Source organism: Dipodomys merriami, unplaced genomic scaffold, assembly GCF_024711535.1.
Source record: "Dipodomys merriami isolate MVZ:Mamm:240054 unplaced genomic scaffold, mDipMer1.0.p SCAF_29, whole genome shotgun sequence".
NCBI classification, from domain to species: Eukaryota; Metazoa; Chordata; class Mammalia; order Rodentia; family Heteromyidae; genus Dipodomys; species Dipodomys merriami.
The window spans coordinates 5,156,184-5,173,563 of record NW_027204381.1 but is presented as its reverse complement, the minus strand read 5'-3'; the positions used below and the strand labels follow the sequence as shown (position 1 = coordinate 5,173,563).

Here is a 17,380-nt window from a genome sequence, read left to right as displayed (position 1 = left end):
CAGGAGGTATGAGAACCCAGATAGAGATCTCAGTCTCAACACTTGCTCCACTGGCAATATTCCAGATCCCTCTCCCAGGGCCCATTTCTTATTGTATTCATCCTTCAGCTTGCCTTGTTCTAGGGAGCTCAAGATACGCATAACAGAAAAGGTTATCTCATCATCAAAAAACCAGATACACAGAATGCTAAGTAGGTACTGCACTGGTCCATGAAGCCTATGGGCTCCAGAGGAGAAATGCAAATCAATTCTCTACTCAACCACACAACCAAGTGATCACAAGGAAACAACATAGAAGGTCATGTGAGGTTTAAGCATCAAAGCAGGGCTTCCATGAGGCTCTTTCTTGCTGTCCTGGGGAGGTGCTAAATCATTAAGATGGTGAAGTTCAAAAAGGAGAAGATAGTTTTTCCAATGGGATTCAGAAATCATGAAAACCCAAGCTGGACGGAAGTGTATATCAACTGGGATATACGATAGACCTTGAAACCCATAGAATCATTGACCACGTGTGCCTATTTGCTATAAAAGAAATGCAGATTATTTTGTAACACTTTCCTGCGTCTGGATGTTCTTTGCAGTTGTAGAACCATAAGAGCAGATGATGAATGGACCTTTCTAAGGTGAAAGTGCTCCAACACCATCAACTTGTACCTTAGAGCTGAACCACTCTAGGAAAATCAAGAGTGTCGCTAGTGGATGTAGACACTCAATAGGCCAATGTAAGATCCAACAGCCAAATGCAGAGATGCCATGAGAAGAAAGAAAGGATTGCACACAGTACAGTACAGTTTATTAAGGACCCGGGGAACAGAACTATCCCTTGGATGGAAGCAAGATTGGAGAATCTCGGTACCCTAAGACTAGACATAGGAACTGTTTGTTCGTTGGATAAATGTGGGCTGTGATCAACTGCCATGCAACTGCCCTAAGATCAGTTACCAACAGTTCAGGCATCAGAGACCAGCACACCATGCTCCAATGCTTACAATCATCATTTGTTTGTTCATGACCAAGGTGGCTAGTCACGTTGATCAGAAGGCCTGAGCTCTCTAATTCATGTCTCAGACCCACAGCTAACACAAAACTAGAGGTAACTTTATTCCTTAGTTCTAGACTCTCATGCCACCAAGGCTTTGCCAGAATCCTGGCAGACCTGTTAAACACACTATTTGTGACCGGCCTAAGCATTTGGTTTTTGAGTGCAGCCCTGGTGACTGCTTTTGTTTTCTTTTCTTTTCGTCTTGTGTGTTCTCTAATCTGTCTTTGGGAGAGTAAGGCAAGGCACAGAAATGGAGGGACAAACGGTGAACAAATGCAGCAGTGTGACACTCACTAGACACTGTGTTGAAAATGAACCATACAACTTGTGAGTGGGGACAGGAGAGAGCGAGGGAAGGGGTGACTCTGTCAAAAAATAAATGCACTCTTTCCATGACTTATGCAACCGTAACCCTCTCTACACCACCTTATTACAACAATAGAAACTTTTAAACAATGTCCTCCCTAAAAACAGCTCTTCTGTCAACCCTAGGAGCAAGATGGTCAGCACAGGGAATAGACAGAGAACACTCAGCCTCCATCTGTAGACACAAGAGACTCCCGCATGTGGGCAGACCCAGCAGGCCCCTCTCATCATGAGGAGGAATGGAACTTGAAGATGCTCAGTTAAATAGAGCAGAGCATTTAGGTGAAGTCAGACTTCAATGGACAAAGAAGGTAGAGTTACATCATTTGTGACTTCAGAGCCTTTGAGCCCACAGCCATAAATCCCTACAAGTGACCCTGGGCTGCCCTTGACTGCTTGCATCTAGGCAGGCGAGTCCAGACATCAACACTGTTGGAAGCAGAGCTCTGCACCATGGGTCTGGCTTCTGTTGCTCTAGGTAACTCTAGATACCCTCTGGGATTGAGCCTATGTCTCCACTTTGCTTTCTTTCTCTCTCTCTCTCTTTCTTTCTTCCTTCCTTCCTACTTTTTTTCTTTCTTTGTTATTTTCTTTCTTTCCTTCTCTCTTTCTCTCTCTTTCTTTTTCTTTGTTTCTTTCTTTTTTATTTTCTTTCTCTCTTTCTCTCTCTCTTTTTTCATTCTTTCTTTCTTTCTTGTATTTTTGTATTGATTTATTTGGCAGTAGTGGGGATCATGAGTGTCTTCATTATTTCACTGTGATTGAGTCTATTTCTTTTTTATATTTTTTTCTTATTTTTATATTTTTTATTTTCATGACTTACAAAACAATATGTTGGAAATGATCAGTACAATTAGGGAGGATTTGGGTGCTGAAGGAAAGTAGGAAAAAAATGAGGGAAGCAGTAACAAGTTTGAGGAGCCATGTACTTATTACCTTACTTATGCAACTTGTAACTCCTCAAGTTACCTGTCCATATTCTCCATGTTTCTGTCTACATTCTCCACTTTTCTTTCTATATTCTCTATTTTCTTTCTGTTCTAGGAATAAAAAGAGCCAATGAGGCTATCACAGATCTGGAGATAAATAAATACCCGTCACTGCTGCCCTCCAAAATGTCTGAAATTCACTTGTTGTCCTTGCTGTCTTCATGTACACCTGCTCCCTAACTCAGCCCAACTCCAAGTCTTTTATGCCCACTTAAGGAACAGTGACAATAGACTGATCACCCTTTGAGAGAAGCTACATGTTCTCAACAGATACCATCTCATCCCATGACCTGAGTGCATCTCTTTCTCAATCATAAAAACATTTCCTGCAAAAGGTTAACCCTTTCCTGAAATTCTGGGTCTTCTCTGCAATTTAGAGGACAATGTTCGCTAAGTAAGACCATGAATTGGTTAATCTCCAATCAGAGGTCCTGTGAGCAATCCAATCCAAAGAGTGACCTAGTCGGTGACATCCCTGGACAAGCACAATGCCCTCAGCAACCCTCAAACCCAGCTGGCTCGTCATCATTCATCAAGACCTCCTTGCCTTCGTCATCATGGAGGAAGAGACTCCTTCAAGGGACCCACTCACTGTGATAACACAATCAGTACTGGTGATAAATTATGCAAATGAGGTCAACTGGGGAGCACAGTCATCCACACAGCCAGATAAAGGACATTCATCTGATTCTTGGAATGATGAAGAGCAGGGTCCATTCCTGCCATCCATCACCAGTTTGTTTACCTGAGGTTCATCTTTAATAGAAGAATATGGTCATTGAAAATAAGGGCTTTTAAAGACAGGCAGTGGCGCTAAGCTTGCAATCTTAGCTATTCAGCATGCTGAAGTCTGAGAATTATGGTTTGAAGCCAGCAGGGGCATAATAGTCAGTGAGACTCTTATCATCAGTTAACTAGCAAAAAGCTGGAAGTGATTCTGTGGCTCAAGTGGCAGAGTGAAAAAGCCTTGAGTGAAAAAACCATGCCAGAGGATGACGCCATGCTGGGCCAATCATTTCTACACTCTTTTGTTATTATTCAGACTCGGGGAGACCTACAGAGCAAGACACAATTGCCTTTGCAAATATACTTTGTTGTTTCCAACAAGACAAAACTTACCAATCTATACAAGCCCACATGGACTACCACTAGATGGAGTGAGGAGAGAAAGTAGAGGTTTTCCCATGGGTAGGCCGTTCAAGGCATGTAAGCCACTCAAGGAAGAACTAGATTGTAGTTTTCAGGAAACATAAGAGCCCTGAAGCATTAAGGCAAGAAAAATAGGCCTAGAATGAAAATGTTGGTGGTGGGAAGTTAGGGCCCTGGCCTGGTTGTTTTGCAGTTGAAAGGCATACTTGGAGATGACTTCTATGCTAATTCTAGAAATCTGTCACCCTTATGAGGTGCAGTCTCTCTAGGACATCAGAATACAATATTAAAGCTGGACACCAGTGGCTCATGCCTGTAATCTTAGCTACTCAAGAGGCTGAGATCTGAGAATAACGGTTTGAAGCACTTATCACCAATTAACCACCAAAAAGCCAAGTGGAGCTGTGGCTCCAGTGGTAGAGCACTAGCCTTGTGCACAAATGCACAGGGACAGTACCCTGACCCAGAATTCAAGACTTTGTACCCTCCCCAAAACACACTCCTACAAATAACATTAAAAAGAAGCATTTTAATATAATTATTAAAAAGAACTATTTGAGGGAGAACCAGTGGGTATTGGAAGGGTAAAAAGGAGAGGATGACAGAGGTGTGAATATTAGAGAAGTATATTAGATAAATAAATAGATGATAGAGGCAGGTAATAAAATCTATCTAACTATGTATCTATCTACCTATCTTTCAATCTATCTATCTATTTATCTATATCTGTGTATAAAATAGCATAAGGAAACTTACCAAAAATTGTTTTCCAAAAAATTTAACAGGGAAAGAGAATAATACAGCTGGAATCAACTTGATCCATGAACATTATTTGCATGTTATAAATACCACAAAAAGTCTTTGCACAATTCATTTATGCTAATACATTTTTAAAAGCAATAATACAGCTGGAAACTAAGTTGAATGCATTTCATCTAGACTGTTACACATTAAGATGCTATTAAATTCTACAAAGCTGATAGTAGGAAACAACTAAAACTCAGCCAGGAGCTTACATCTGTGAAGCTAGCTACTCAGGAGGCAGAGATGTGGAGGATTAGAGGCTCAAAGCCAGCCTAGACAGAAGAGTCCAAGAATCTCCATCGCTAAATTATTATAAAAAGCTGGGCTGAAGGCATGGTTCAAGGGAGAGACTGTTGCCAAGCAAGTCACACCTTCAGTTCAAACTCTGGTGTACCAGAAAAAAGAAAATAACTGAAAATCTACACAGTGAAGGAAATGAGACCAGAACCAAAATGAACACATAGAGAACAAACTTTCCTGATGAACAGTTATAAGAATAATTGGCAAAATTAGTAATCTAATAATTGTAGTTACTTATTAAATTATATGCTTTACTTCATTTAAGTCTTTTGAGAAATTTTTATTTATTCTGAGACTTTTAGATTGAAAAAATGTCATTGGTACAAATATGAGTTTTGAGAATTAATACAGCTAGCTATTGTCTGGGGAAAAACAGGTTTCACAGAGACGTTTAATCGTATTCTTGTTTTCCTTTTGCATAGAATTCTTACAATATCAAACTCATAAGAAAACTTTCACTTTGAGCAAATACCCATCAATAAAACATATCTCAATGAACTAAATACTTGATGACTTGATGATGAGAGCTGAACATCTCATATAAATACAGAGAAAGTTCAGTCTACATCAACTAGAACATTGGGAAAAACATTTGAATCAACGAGATGAAAATGTTACCCCTGACAAAACATTCAAAAGAGTTACACCACTGCATATTTCCGCAGGGAGGATATTTTCACCTTCTTGACTACCCAGGGGAGGAGGGAGATCAGAGGATATGTATGAGAAGTAAATGGAGAGGGGAAGGGTGTGAGGATACAGTTGTGATACTGAATATAACTGTGTGAAAATGGAGCGAGCTAATCGATGGGATGGGGGAGTTTGGGAGAGACTGAGGAGCACAAGGGAAGAGGTGACTTTGAAGAGGATGGATTTAGGAACTAACAAGTGGTTTCTCTTCCCTTTGTAAAACTACTTAAATGTATTTTCCATCTTCTACAAAAGAACACTACAAGCTCATGCCTACAATCCTAGCTACTCAGGAAGCTGAGATCTTAGAATCACTGTTTGAAGCCAGTAAGAGTAGGAAAGTCCATGAGACCCTTATCTCCAATTAACCACCAGGAAACGGGAAATGGCCCTGTGGCTCAAAGAAGTAGAATGCTAGCTTTGAGCAAAAGAGCTTAGGGACAGGGTTAAGGCACTTAGTTCAAGTTCTACAACCAACAAAAAACAACAGGGAAAAAGGAAAAACAAAGAGAAAATGTACTTGCTTAGGAGTCTAGAAGAGAATAGGAAAGGAAATTGCTGCTGACAAATAAAGTGTCCAGTTTGTAATACAAAGAGCTACTTGGCAGAATTTCTTTTGATCAAGCTCAGAAAAAGAACAGTCTTCACAAACCAGATTAAGCATCTAGTGACTTTATTGTCTATCAGCAATGTTATCATAAACAATTGTTGGATGAAGCTTGAAACACCAAATTTCTATCTGTGATTGCTCAGTCCTACTTTCATTTATGATAAGCAAATCTTCCAGATGGCTGATTTTCATTCATGGTAATAAAACAGCTGTAGCATTCCAGGTCTCTGATGGAAAAGAATCTCATTCCATGGTGAGAAAGTCTACCTTTGGGAAAGATGAGTCTTACCAATTTTGATCATTTGATCTATTAATAAGTAGAATTGCGACACTAATATCCTATGGACGTTCTACATGAGGCCTTTAGCTAGACATCAGCTGTTGGACTCAACTGTGCTGGAAGCCCTGGTATCTGACTCGCGCTCATCTCACACAGGACGTCTGAAGCGCACTCAATCTAAGACAGCATCACTGGTATATGGATGTCATTGCAAAAGTCGCTATCACAGCAGTACGTATGTACTATATCAGGGCGAACAAAGAGCTCGGCATCTTGGCAATCTCTCATGCATGTAGCCTCTCCACGGTGAGTATTTATATCTGTGGAAAACAAAGCAGAAATAAGATATTTGTGTGTATGTGTTCACGCATATGTGTGTACTTAATTGGAGATGAAAGTTTCACAAACTTTCCTACATGGACTTTAAACTGCAATCCTCAGATTCAGATTCCCGAGCAGCTAGGATTACAGGCATTAACTACCAGCTCCTGCCACAAGATTTTGTTGTTGTTGTTGTTGTTTTTCCGGTCCTGGGCTTGAACTCTGGGCTTTAACCTGGCTCTGAGCTCTTCAGCTCCAGGCAAACGCTGTAGCAATTGAGCCACAGCACCACTCCTGGTTTTCTGGTGGTTATTTAGAGATAAGAGACCAGACTTTTCTGCCCAGGCTAGCTTTGAACCACAATCCTCAGATCCCAGCCTCCTGAGTAGCCAGGATTAAAGGTGTGAGCCCTGGCATCTGGCAATAAGTTATTTGTACAGCCAATATTTGAACTCCAATATAGATTAATCAAAAATATATTAAGTGAAAGAATACTCCTAAAGCATAATCCTGACACATACTTCTAAGTCATATGGAGCCAAGTTCCTTCTCCCAGGAGTCTTGGGACATGCAGAATAGACACTTGATGGTGAGCATAAGTTCCAGACATTGAAACACCCAGCATTTCCTCCCTCTCAGGCAGACAGGCACAAAGAACTTGCCGAAAATCTGCTGGCTTTCCAGGCTCTGGGGTCAGCACCAGCGTAGATGGGAGTAATACCAAGTCTACTCTCAAGGGCCAGGTAATACAGAGCGACAGGCAATTCGAATGCAGTGTGATTGATGGACCAGAATGGACATGGAAGTGAGACTTGGGAGCACAGATGGAAGTCTGAAGACACAGACATTTCCACAGTCCCTGGAAGAGACTGACACAAGTTTGATCGCCTTTGGACAAGTTAAGTAGGTATCAGCAGGATGGAGGGTCAGAAATACCGTGTTTATACACACAAGGGTTCAGAGCCTTTGAGCCATAAATAACAAGGTTATTAGAGTTCAGGAGACTCATGAAGGATCTGTACATTGGTGGAGAATTGCTAGCATGCATTCAATTTGCTGTTTGATCATAGACTTCTCCAATCAAGGTAATATCTACACAAGACTCACAGCCTCACACCTCATTTCCTATCTGAAAGGAAGGCCTAGGTTTGAGTCCTGAAAGAGAAGTGGGAAATTCCACAGCTAACACCAGAGCACTCAATGCACTTCCAACCTGAATCATACTCCCAGGTTCGATTAATCATACATAATTCGCCGTCCTTAGCCGTGCATTCAGCCAACGCTTCCTGACAGATCGAACTTCTGAAGACAGGACAATGTCTACACCGGAGAGATGAGGCTGCAAGGAGAAAAACCATGCTGAGAGGAGAGACCACTCATGCCTGTCACTTCCCATAGGGTGCCCAGTTTATCTGAACTCCTCCACAGTGTGGCTAAACCAGAGCTTTGTGTTAGGGCTAAGCTCCCAGAAGCGGTGCCTTGAAGCAACCTACTGAGCCAGAGCAAGTAGGGAGATGACCTAATGTTCTCCCAATAGTAGACAAGGGAAGAAATGATGGGAAAGGCAAGGACATGGGCCATTCTGCACCCCCATGTTATTCAGAATTCACTTCCTACCTCACCCCAGACATTACATACTGAATGCAGAGGACAGAACATGTGTTGGGTTATCAGATCTTGGAGTATGATCCAGAGGACAATCAGGCTGATTGAGATTCCCTAACTCCTCATTCTTCAGGGAAGCTATGCTTCAAGGAGTATAAAAAGCAGGCCAGATCCCAGAGGAGGTAAGGGAAGCATTGAGGAAGGGAACCAAATGGAAAGTCAGGAAGGCAGGGATGGAGTCTTTCCATGTACACAGCTGGATTCCATTCCTCAGACGCCCAGGTGGAGGTCACAGACCCAAGGAAGGGGGAGGGGAGCAATGCAATAGGATAAGGCAGCGCTCATAGCTTCTCAACAGTCCACCACCACCAAGGCATTTACCAAGTTGCATGTAGAGCACAAAGACAGTGGGCTTCAGTAGGGTCTTCATTTCACCTCAGCTCACTCCTGAAAGCAGGTTGTGTCAGAGAACAAGAACTCTTGTGATAGACGATGGTGGAGCTACACAACCACTGCCGTCACCTGCCCCAGTCTTTTTATACTCACACTCAGATCATGACATCTGTCAGGAGGTATGAGAACCCAGATAGAGATCTCAGTCTCAACACTTGCTCCACTGGCAATATTCCAGATCCCTCTCACAGGGCCCATTTCTTATTGCATTCATCCCTCAGCTTGCCTTGTTCTAGGGAGCTCAAGATACGCATAACAGAAAAGGTTATCTCATCATCAAAAAACCAGATACACAGAATGCTAAGTAGGTACTGCACTGGTCCATGAAGCCTATGGGCTCCAGAGGAGAAATGCAAATCAATTCTCTACTCAACCACACAACCAAGTGATCACAAGGAAACAACATAGAAGGTCATGTGAGGTTTAAGCATCAAAGCAGGGCTTCCATGAGGCTCTTTCTTGCTGTCTTGGGGAGGTGCTAAATCATTAAGATGGTGAAGTTCAAAAAGGAGAAGATAGTGTTTCCAATGGGATTCAGAAATCATGAAAACCCAAGCTGGACGGAAGTGTATATCAACTGGGATATACGATAGACCTTGAAACCCATAGAATCATTGACCACGTGTGCCTATTTGCTATAAAAGAAATGCAGATTATTTTGTAACACTTTCCTGCGTCTGGATGTTCTTTGCAGTTGTAGAACCATAAGAGCAGATGATGAATGGACCTTTCTAAGGTGAAAGTGCTCCAACACCATCAACTTGTACCTTAGAGCTGAACCACTCTAGGAAAATCAAGAGTGTCGCTAGTGGATGTAGACACTCAATAGGCCAATGTAAGATCCAACAGCCAAATGCAGAGATGCCATGAGAAGAAAGAAAGGATTGCACACAGTACAGTACAGTTTATTAAGGACCCGGGGGACAGAACTATCCCTTGGATGGAAGCAAGATTGGAGAATCTCGGTACCCTAAGGCTAGATATAGTAACTGTTTGTTCGTTGGATAAATGTGGGCTGTGATCAACTGCCATGCAACTGCCCTAAGATCAGTTACCAACAGTTCAGGCATCAGAGACCAGCACACCATGCTCAAATGCTTACAATCATCATTTGTTTGTTCATGACCAAGGTGGCTAGTCAAGTTGATCAGAAGGCCTGAGCTTTCTAATTCATGTCTGAGACCCACAGCTAACACCAAACTAGAGGTAACTTTATTCCTTAGTTCTAGACTCTCATGCCACTAAGGCTTTGCCAGAATCCTGGCAGACCTGTTAAACACACTATTTGTGACCTGCCTAAGCATTTGGTTTTTGAGTGCAGCCCTGGTGACTGCTTTTGTTTTCTTTTCTTTTCGTCTTGTGTGTTCTCTAATCTGTCTTTGGGAGAGTAAGGCAAGGCACAGAAATGGAGGGACAAAGGGTGAACAAATGTAGCAGTGTGACACTCACTAGACACTATGTTGAAAATGAACCATACAACTTGTGAGTGGGGACAGGAGAGAGCGAGGGAAGGGGTGACTCTGTCCTAAAATAAATGCACTCTTTCCATGACTTATGTAATCGTAACCCTCTCTACACCACCTTATTACAACAATAGAAACTTTTAAACAATGTCCTCCCTAAAAACAGCTCTTCTGTCAACCCTAGGAGGAAGATGGTCAGCACAGGGAATAGACAGAGAACACTCAGCCTCCATCTGTAGACACAAGAGACTCCCGCATGTGGGCAGACCCAGCAGGCCCCTCTCATCATGAGGAGGAATGGAACTTGAAGATGCTCAGTTAAATAGAGCAGAGCATTTGGGTGAAGTCAGACTTCAATGGACAAAGAAGGTAGAGTTACATCATTTGTGACTTCAGAGCCTTTGAGCCCACAGCCATAAACCCCTACAAGTGATCCTGGGCTGCCCTTGACTGCTTGCATCTAGGCAGGCGAGTCCAGACATCAACACTGTTGGAAGCAGAGCTCTGCACCATGGGTCTGGCTTCTGTTTGCTCTAGGTAACTCTAGATACCCTCTGGGATTGAGCCTATGTCTCCACTTTTCTTTCTTTCTTTCTTTCTTTTTCTCTTTCTTTCTCTCTCTCTTTCTTTTCTCTCTTTCTTTTTCTTTTTTCTTTCTTTGTTATTTTTTCTTTCTCTCTTTCTCTGTCTCTTTCTTTCTTTCTTTCTTTCTTTCTTTCTTTCTTTCTTTCTTTCTTTCTTTCTTTCTTGTGTTTTTGTATTGTTTTATTTGGCAGTAGTGGGGATCATGAGTGTCTTCATCATTTCTTTGTTATTGAGTCTATTCCTTTTTATATTTTTATATTTTTTATTTTCATGACATACAAAACAATATTTTAGAAATGATCAGTACAATTAGGGAGGATTTGGGTGGTGAAGGAAAGTAGGAGAAAAATGAGGGAAGGGGTAACAACATTGAGAAGACATGTACTTATTACCTTACTTACCCCAATTTTAACTCCTCAAGTTACCTGTCCATATTCTCCATGTTTCTGTCTACATTCTCCACTTTTCTTTCTATATTCTCTATTTTCTTTCTGTTCTAGTAATAAAAAGAGCCAATGAGGCTATCACAAATCAGGAGATAATAAGTACCCAACACTGCTGCCCCCCAAAATGTCTGAAATTCACGTGTTGTCCTTGCTGTCTTCATGTACACCTGCTCTCTGACTCAGCCCAACCCCAAGTCTTTTATGCACACTTAAGGAACAGTGACAATAGACTGATCACCATTCTGAGAGGAGCTACATGTTCTCAATAGATACTATCTCCGCCCATGACCTGAGTGCATCTCTTTCTCAACCATAAAAACATTTCCTGCAAAAGGTTAACCCTTTCCTGAAATTCTGGGTCTTCTCTGCAGTGTAGAGGACAATGTTGGCTAAGTAAGACCATGAATTGGTTAATCTCCAATCAGAGGTCCTGTGAGCAATCCAATCCAAAGAGTGACCTAGTCGGTGACATCCCTGGACAAGCACAATGCCCTCAGCAACCCTCAAACCCAGCTGGCTCGTCATCATTCATCAAGACCTCCTTGCCTTCGTCATCATGGAGGAAGAGACTCCTTCAAGGGACCCACTCACTGTGATAACACAATCAGTACTGGTGATAAATTATGCAAATGAGGTCAACTGGGGAGCACAGTCATCCACACAGCCAGATAAAGGACATTCATCTGATTCTTGGAATGATGAGGAGCAGGGTCCATTCCTGCCATCCATCACCAGTTTGTTTACCTGAGGTTCATCTTTAATAGAAGAATATGGTCATTGAAAATAAGGGCTTTTAAAGACAGGCAGTGGCGCTAAGCCTGCAATCTTAGCTATTCAGCATGCTGAAGTCTGAGAATTATGGTTTGAAGCCAGCAGGGGCATAATAGTCAGTGAGACTCTTATCATCAGTTAACTAGCAAAAAGCTGGAAGTGGATCTGTGGCTCAAGTGGCAGAGTGAAAAAGCCTTGAGTGAAAAAACCATGCCAGAGGATGACGCCTTGCTGGGCCAATCATTTCTACACTCTTTTGTTATTATTCAGACTCGGGGAGACCTACAGAGCAAGACACAATTGCCTTTGCAAATATACTTTGTTGTTTCCAACAAGACAAAACTTACCAATCTATGCATGCCCACATGGACTACCACTACATGGAGTGAGGAGAGAAAGTGGAGGTTTTCCCATGGGTAGGCCGTTCAAGGCATGTAAGCCACTCAAGGAAGAACTAGATTGTAGTTTTCAGGAAACATAAGAGCCCTGGAGCATTAAGACAAGAAAAATAGGCCTAGAATGAAAATGTTGGTGGTGGGATGTTAGGGCCCTGGCCTGGTTGTTTTGCAGTTGAAAGGTATACTTGGAGATGAATTCTATGCTACTTCTAGAAATCTGTCACCCTTATGAGGTACAGTCTCTCTAGGGCATCAAAATACAATATTAAAGCTGGGCACCTGTGGTTCATGCCTGTAATCTTAGCTACTCAAGAGGCTGAGATCTGAGAATAACGGTTTGAAGCACTTATCACCAATTAACCACCAAAAAGCCAAGTGGAGCTGTGGCTCCAGTGGTAGAGCACTAGCCTTGTGCACAAATGCACAAGGACAGTACCCTGACCCAGAATTCAAGACTTTGTACACCCCCAAACACACTCCTACAAGTAACATTAAAAAGAAGCATTTTAATATAATTATTAAGGGGAACTGTTTGAGGGAGAACAAGTAGGTGTTGGAAGGGTAAAAAAGAGAGGATGACAGACGTGTGAATATTAGAGAAGTATATTAGATAAATAAATAGATGATAGAGGCAGGTAATAAAATCTATCTAACTATGTATCTATCTTCCTATCTTTCTATCTATCTATCTATTTATCTATATCTGTGTATAAAATAGCATAAGGAAACCTACCAAAAATTGTTTTCCAAAAAATTTAACAGGGAAAGAGAATAATAGAGCTGGAATCAACTTGATCCATGAACATTATCTGCATGTTATAAATACCACAAGAAAGTCTTTGCACAATTCATTTATGCTAATACATTTTTAAAAGCAATAATACAGCTGGAAACTAAGTTGAATGCATTTCATCTAGACTGTTACACATTAAGATGCTATTAAATTCTACAAAGCTGATAGTAGGAAACAACTAAAACTCAGCCAGGAGCTTACATCTGTGAAGCTAGCTACTCAGGAGGCAGAGATGTGGAGGATTAGAGGCTCAAAGCCAGCCTAGACAGAAGAGTCCAAGAATCTCCATCACTAAATTACTATAAAAACCTGGGCTGAAGGCATGGCTCAAGGGAGAGACTGTTGCCAAGCAAGTCACACCTTCAGTTCAAACTCTGGTGTACCAGAAAAAAGAAAATAACTGAACATCTACACAGTGAAGGAAACGAGACCAGAACCAAAATGAACACATAGAGAACAAACTTTCCTACTCAACAGTTATAAGAATAATTGGCAAAATTAGTAATCTAATAATTGTAGTTAATTATTAAATTGTATGTTTTACTTCTTTGAAATCTTTTCAGAAATTCTTATTTATTCTGAGACTTTTAGAGTGAAAAATGTCATTGGTACAAATACGAGTTTTGAGAATTACTACAGCTAGCTACTGTTTGGGAAAAAACAGGTTTCACATAGACGTTTAATCCTATTCTTGTTTTCTTTTTGCATAAGATTCTAACAATAACAACTCCTAAGAAAATTTCTCCTTGAGTAAATACCTGTCAATAAAACGTATCTCAATGAACTAGGTAGTTGATGACTTACTGGGAGCTGAACACCTCATATAAATAGAGAGAAAGGTCAGTCTACATCAACTAGAACATTGGAGAAAACATTTGAATCAATGAGATGAAAATGTTACCCCTGACAAAACATTCAAAAGAGTTACACCACTGCATATTTCCGCAGGGAGGATATTTTCACCTTCTTGACTACCCAGGGGAGGAGGGAGATCAGAGGATATGTATGAGAAGTAAATGGAGAGGGGAAGGGTGTGAGGATACAGTTGTGATACTGAATATAACTGTGTGAAAATGGAGCGAGCTAATCGATGGGATGGGGGAGTTTGGGAGAGACTGAGGAGCACAAGGGAAGAGGTGACTTTGAGCAAGATGGATTTATGAACTAAAAAGTGGTTTCTCTTCCGTTTGTAAAACTACTTAAATGTATTTTCCATCTTCTACAAAAGAACACTACAGGCTCATGCCTACAATCCTAGCTACTCAGGATGCTGAGATCTTAGAATCACGGTTTGAAGCCAGTCAGAGTAGGAAAGTCCATGAGACCCTTATCTCCAATTAACCACCAGGAAACGGGAAATGGCCCTGTGGCTCAAAGAAGTAGAATGCTAGCTTTGAGCAAAAGAGCTTAGGGATAGGGTTAAGGCACTGAGTTCAAGTTCTACAACCAACAAAAAACAACAGGGAAAAAGAAAAAACAGAGAAAATGTACTTGCTTTGGAGTCTAGATGAGAATAGGAAAGGAAATTGCTGCTGACAAATAAAGTGTCCAGTTTGTAATACAAAGAGCTACTTGGCAGAATTTCTTTTGATCAAGCTCAGAAAAAGAACAGTCTTCACAAACCAGATTAAGCATCTAGTGACTTTATTGTCTATCAGCAATGTTATCATAAACAATTGTTGGATGAAGCTTGAAACACCAAATTTCTATCTGTGATTGCTCAGTCCTACTTTCATTTATGATAAGCAAATCTTCCAGATGGCTGATTTTCATTCATGGTAATAAAACAGCTGTAGCATTCCAGGTCTCTGATGGAAAAGAATCTCATTCCATGGTGAGAAAGTCTACCTTTGGGAAAGATGAGTCTTACCAATTTTGATCATTTGATCTATTAATAAGTAGAATTGCGATACTAATATCCTATGGAAGTTCTACATGAGGCCTTTAGCTAGACATCAGCTGTTGGACTCAACTGTGCTGGAAGCCCTGGTATCGAACTTGCGCTCATCTCACACAGGACGTCTGAAGCGCACTCAATCTAAGACAGCATCACTGGTATATGGATGTCATTGCAAAAGTCGCTATTACAGCAGTACGTTTGTACTATCTCAGGGCCAACAATGCGCTCAGAATTTTGACAATCTCTCATGCATGTAGCCTCTCCACGAAGAGTATTTACATCTGTGGAAAACAAAAGCAGAAATAAGATATTTGTGTGTATGTGTTCACGCATATGTGTGTACTTAATTGGACATGAAAGTTTCACAAACTGTCCTAGATGGACTTTAAACTGCAATCCTCAGATTCAGATTCCTGAGCAGCTAGGATTACAGGCATTAACTACCAGCTCCTGCCACAAGATTTTGTTGTTGTTGTTGTTGTTGTTGTTTTTCCGGTCCTGGGCTTGAAGTCTGGGCTTTAACCTGGCTCTGAGCTCTTCAGCTCCAGGCAAACGCTGTAGCAATTGCACCACAGCACCACTCCTGGTTTTCTGGTGGTGATTTAGAGATAAGAGACCAGACTTTTCTGCCCAGGCTAGCTTTGAACCACAATCCTCAGATCCCAGCCTCCTGAGTAGCCAGGATTAAAGGTGTGAGCCCCGGCGTCTGGTAATATGTTATTGGTACAGCTAATATTTAAACTCCAATATAGATTAATGAAAAATATATTAAGTGAAAGAATACTCCTAAAGCATAATCCTGACACATACTTCTAAGTCATATTGAGCCAAGTTCCTTCTCCCAGGAGTCTTGAGACTTGGAGAATAGACACTTGATGGTGAGCATAAGTTCCAGACATTGAAACACCCAGCATTTCCTCCCTCTCAGGCAGACAGGCACAAAGAACTTGCTGAAAATCTGCTGGCTTTCCAGGCTCTGGGGTCAGCACCAGCGTAGATGGGAGTAATACCAAGTCTACTCTCAAGGGCCAGGTAATACAGAGAGACAGGCAGTTAGAATGCAGTGTGATTGATGGACCAGAATGGACATGGAAGTGAGACTTGGGAGCACAGATGGAAGTCTGAAGACACAGACATTTCCACAGTACCTGGAAGAAGCTGACACAAGCTTGATCGCCTTTGGTCAAGTTAAGTAGGTGTCAGCTGGATGGAGGGTCAGAAATACCGTGTTTATACACCCAATGGTTCAGAGCCTTTGAGCCATAAATAACAAGGTTATTAGAGTTCAGGAGACTCATGAAGGATCTGTACATTGGTGGAGAATTTCTAGCATGCATTCAATTTGCTGTTTGATCATAGACTTCTCCAATCAAGGTAATATCTACACAAGACTCACAGCCTCACACCTCATTTCCTATCTGAAAGGAAGGCCTAGGTTTGAGTCCTGAAAGAGAAGTGGGAAATTCCACAGCTAACACCAGAGCACTCAATGCACTTCCAACCTGAATCATCATACTCCCAGGTTCGATTAATCATACATAATTCGCCGTCCTTAGCCGTGCATTCAGCCAACGCTTCCTGACAGATCGAACTTCTGAAGACAGGACAATGTCTACACAGGAGAGATGAGGCTGCAAGGAGAAAAACCATGCTGAGAGGAGAGACCACTCATGCCTGTCACTTCCCATAGGGTGCCCAGTTTATCTGAACTCCTCCAGAGTGTGGCTAAACCAGAGCTTTGTGTTAGGGCTAAGCTCCCAGAAGCGGTGCCTTGAAGCAACCTACTGAGCCAGAGCAAGTAGACAGATGACCTAATGTTCTCCCAATAGTAGACAAGGGAAGAAATGATGGGAAAGGCAAGGACATGGGCCATTCTGCACCCCCATGTTATTCATAATTCACTTCCTACCTCACCCCAGACATTACATACTGAATGGAGAGGACAGAACATGTGTTGGGTTATCAGATCTTGGAGTATGATCCAAAGGACAATCAGGCTGACTGAGATTCCCTAACTCCTCATTCTTCAGGGAAGCTATGCTTCAAGGAGTATAAAAAGCAGGCCAGATCCCAGAGGAGGTAAGGGAAGCATTGAGGAAGGGAACCAAATGGAAAGTCAGGAAGGCAGGGATGGAGTCTTTCCATGTACACAGCTGGATTCCATTCCTCAGACGCCCAGGTGGAGGTCACAGACCCAAGGAAGGGGGAGGGGAGCAATGCAATAGGATAAGGCAGCGCTCATAGCTTCTCAACAGTCCACCACCACCAAGGCATTTACCAAGTTGCATGTAGAGCACAAAGACAGTGGGCTTCAGTAGGGTCTTCATTTCACCTCAGCTCACTCCTGAAAGCAGGTTGTGTCAGAGAACAAGAACTCTTGAGATAGATGATAGTGGAGCTACACAACCACTGCTG

At 41.8% G+C, this 17,380-nt stretch overlaps 2 long non-coding RNA genes across 2 annotated transcripts; both read right to left on the bottom strand.

The window, feature by feature from the left end:
* Window positions 1–5,996: 5,996 nt before the first annotated feature.
* LOC138838855 (uncharacterized) lies at window positions 5,997–8,695 on the bottom strand. The gene is made up of 3 exons (XR_011375766.1): window positions 8,538–8,695; window positions 7,765–7,890; window positions 5,997–6,550 (listed from the first exon to the last, which is right to left on the bottom strand). It is a non-coding gene; the product is annotated as an uncharacterized lncRNA (long non-coding RNA).
* Window positions 8,696–14,692: 5,997 nt separating this feature from the next.
* LOC138838856 (uncharacterized) lies at window positions 14,693–17,380 on the bottom strand. The gene is made up of 3 exons (XR_011375767.1): window positions 17,244–17,380; window positions 16,468–16,596; window positions 14,693–15,246 (listed from the first exon to the last, which is right to left on the bottom strand). It is a non-coding gene; the product is annotated as an uncharacterized lncRNA (long non-coding RNA).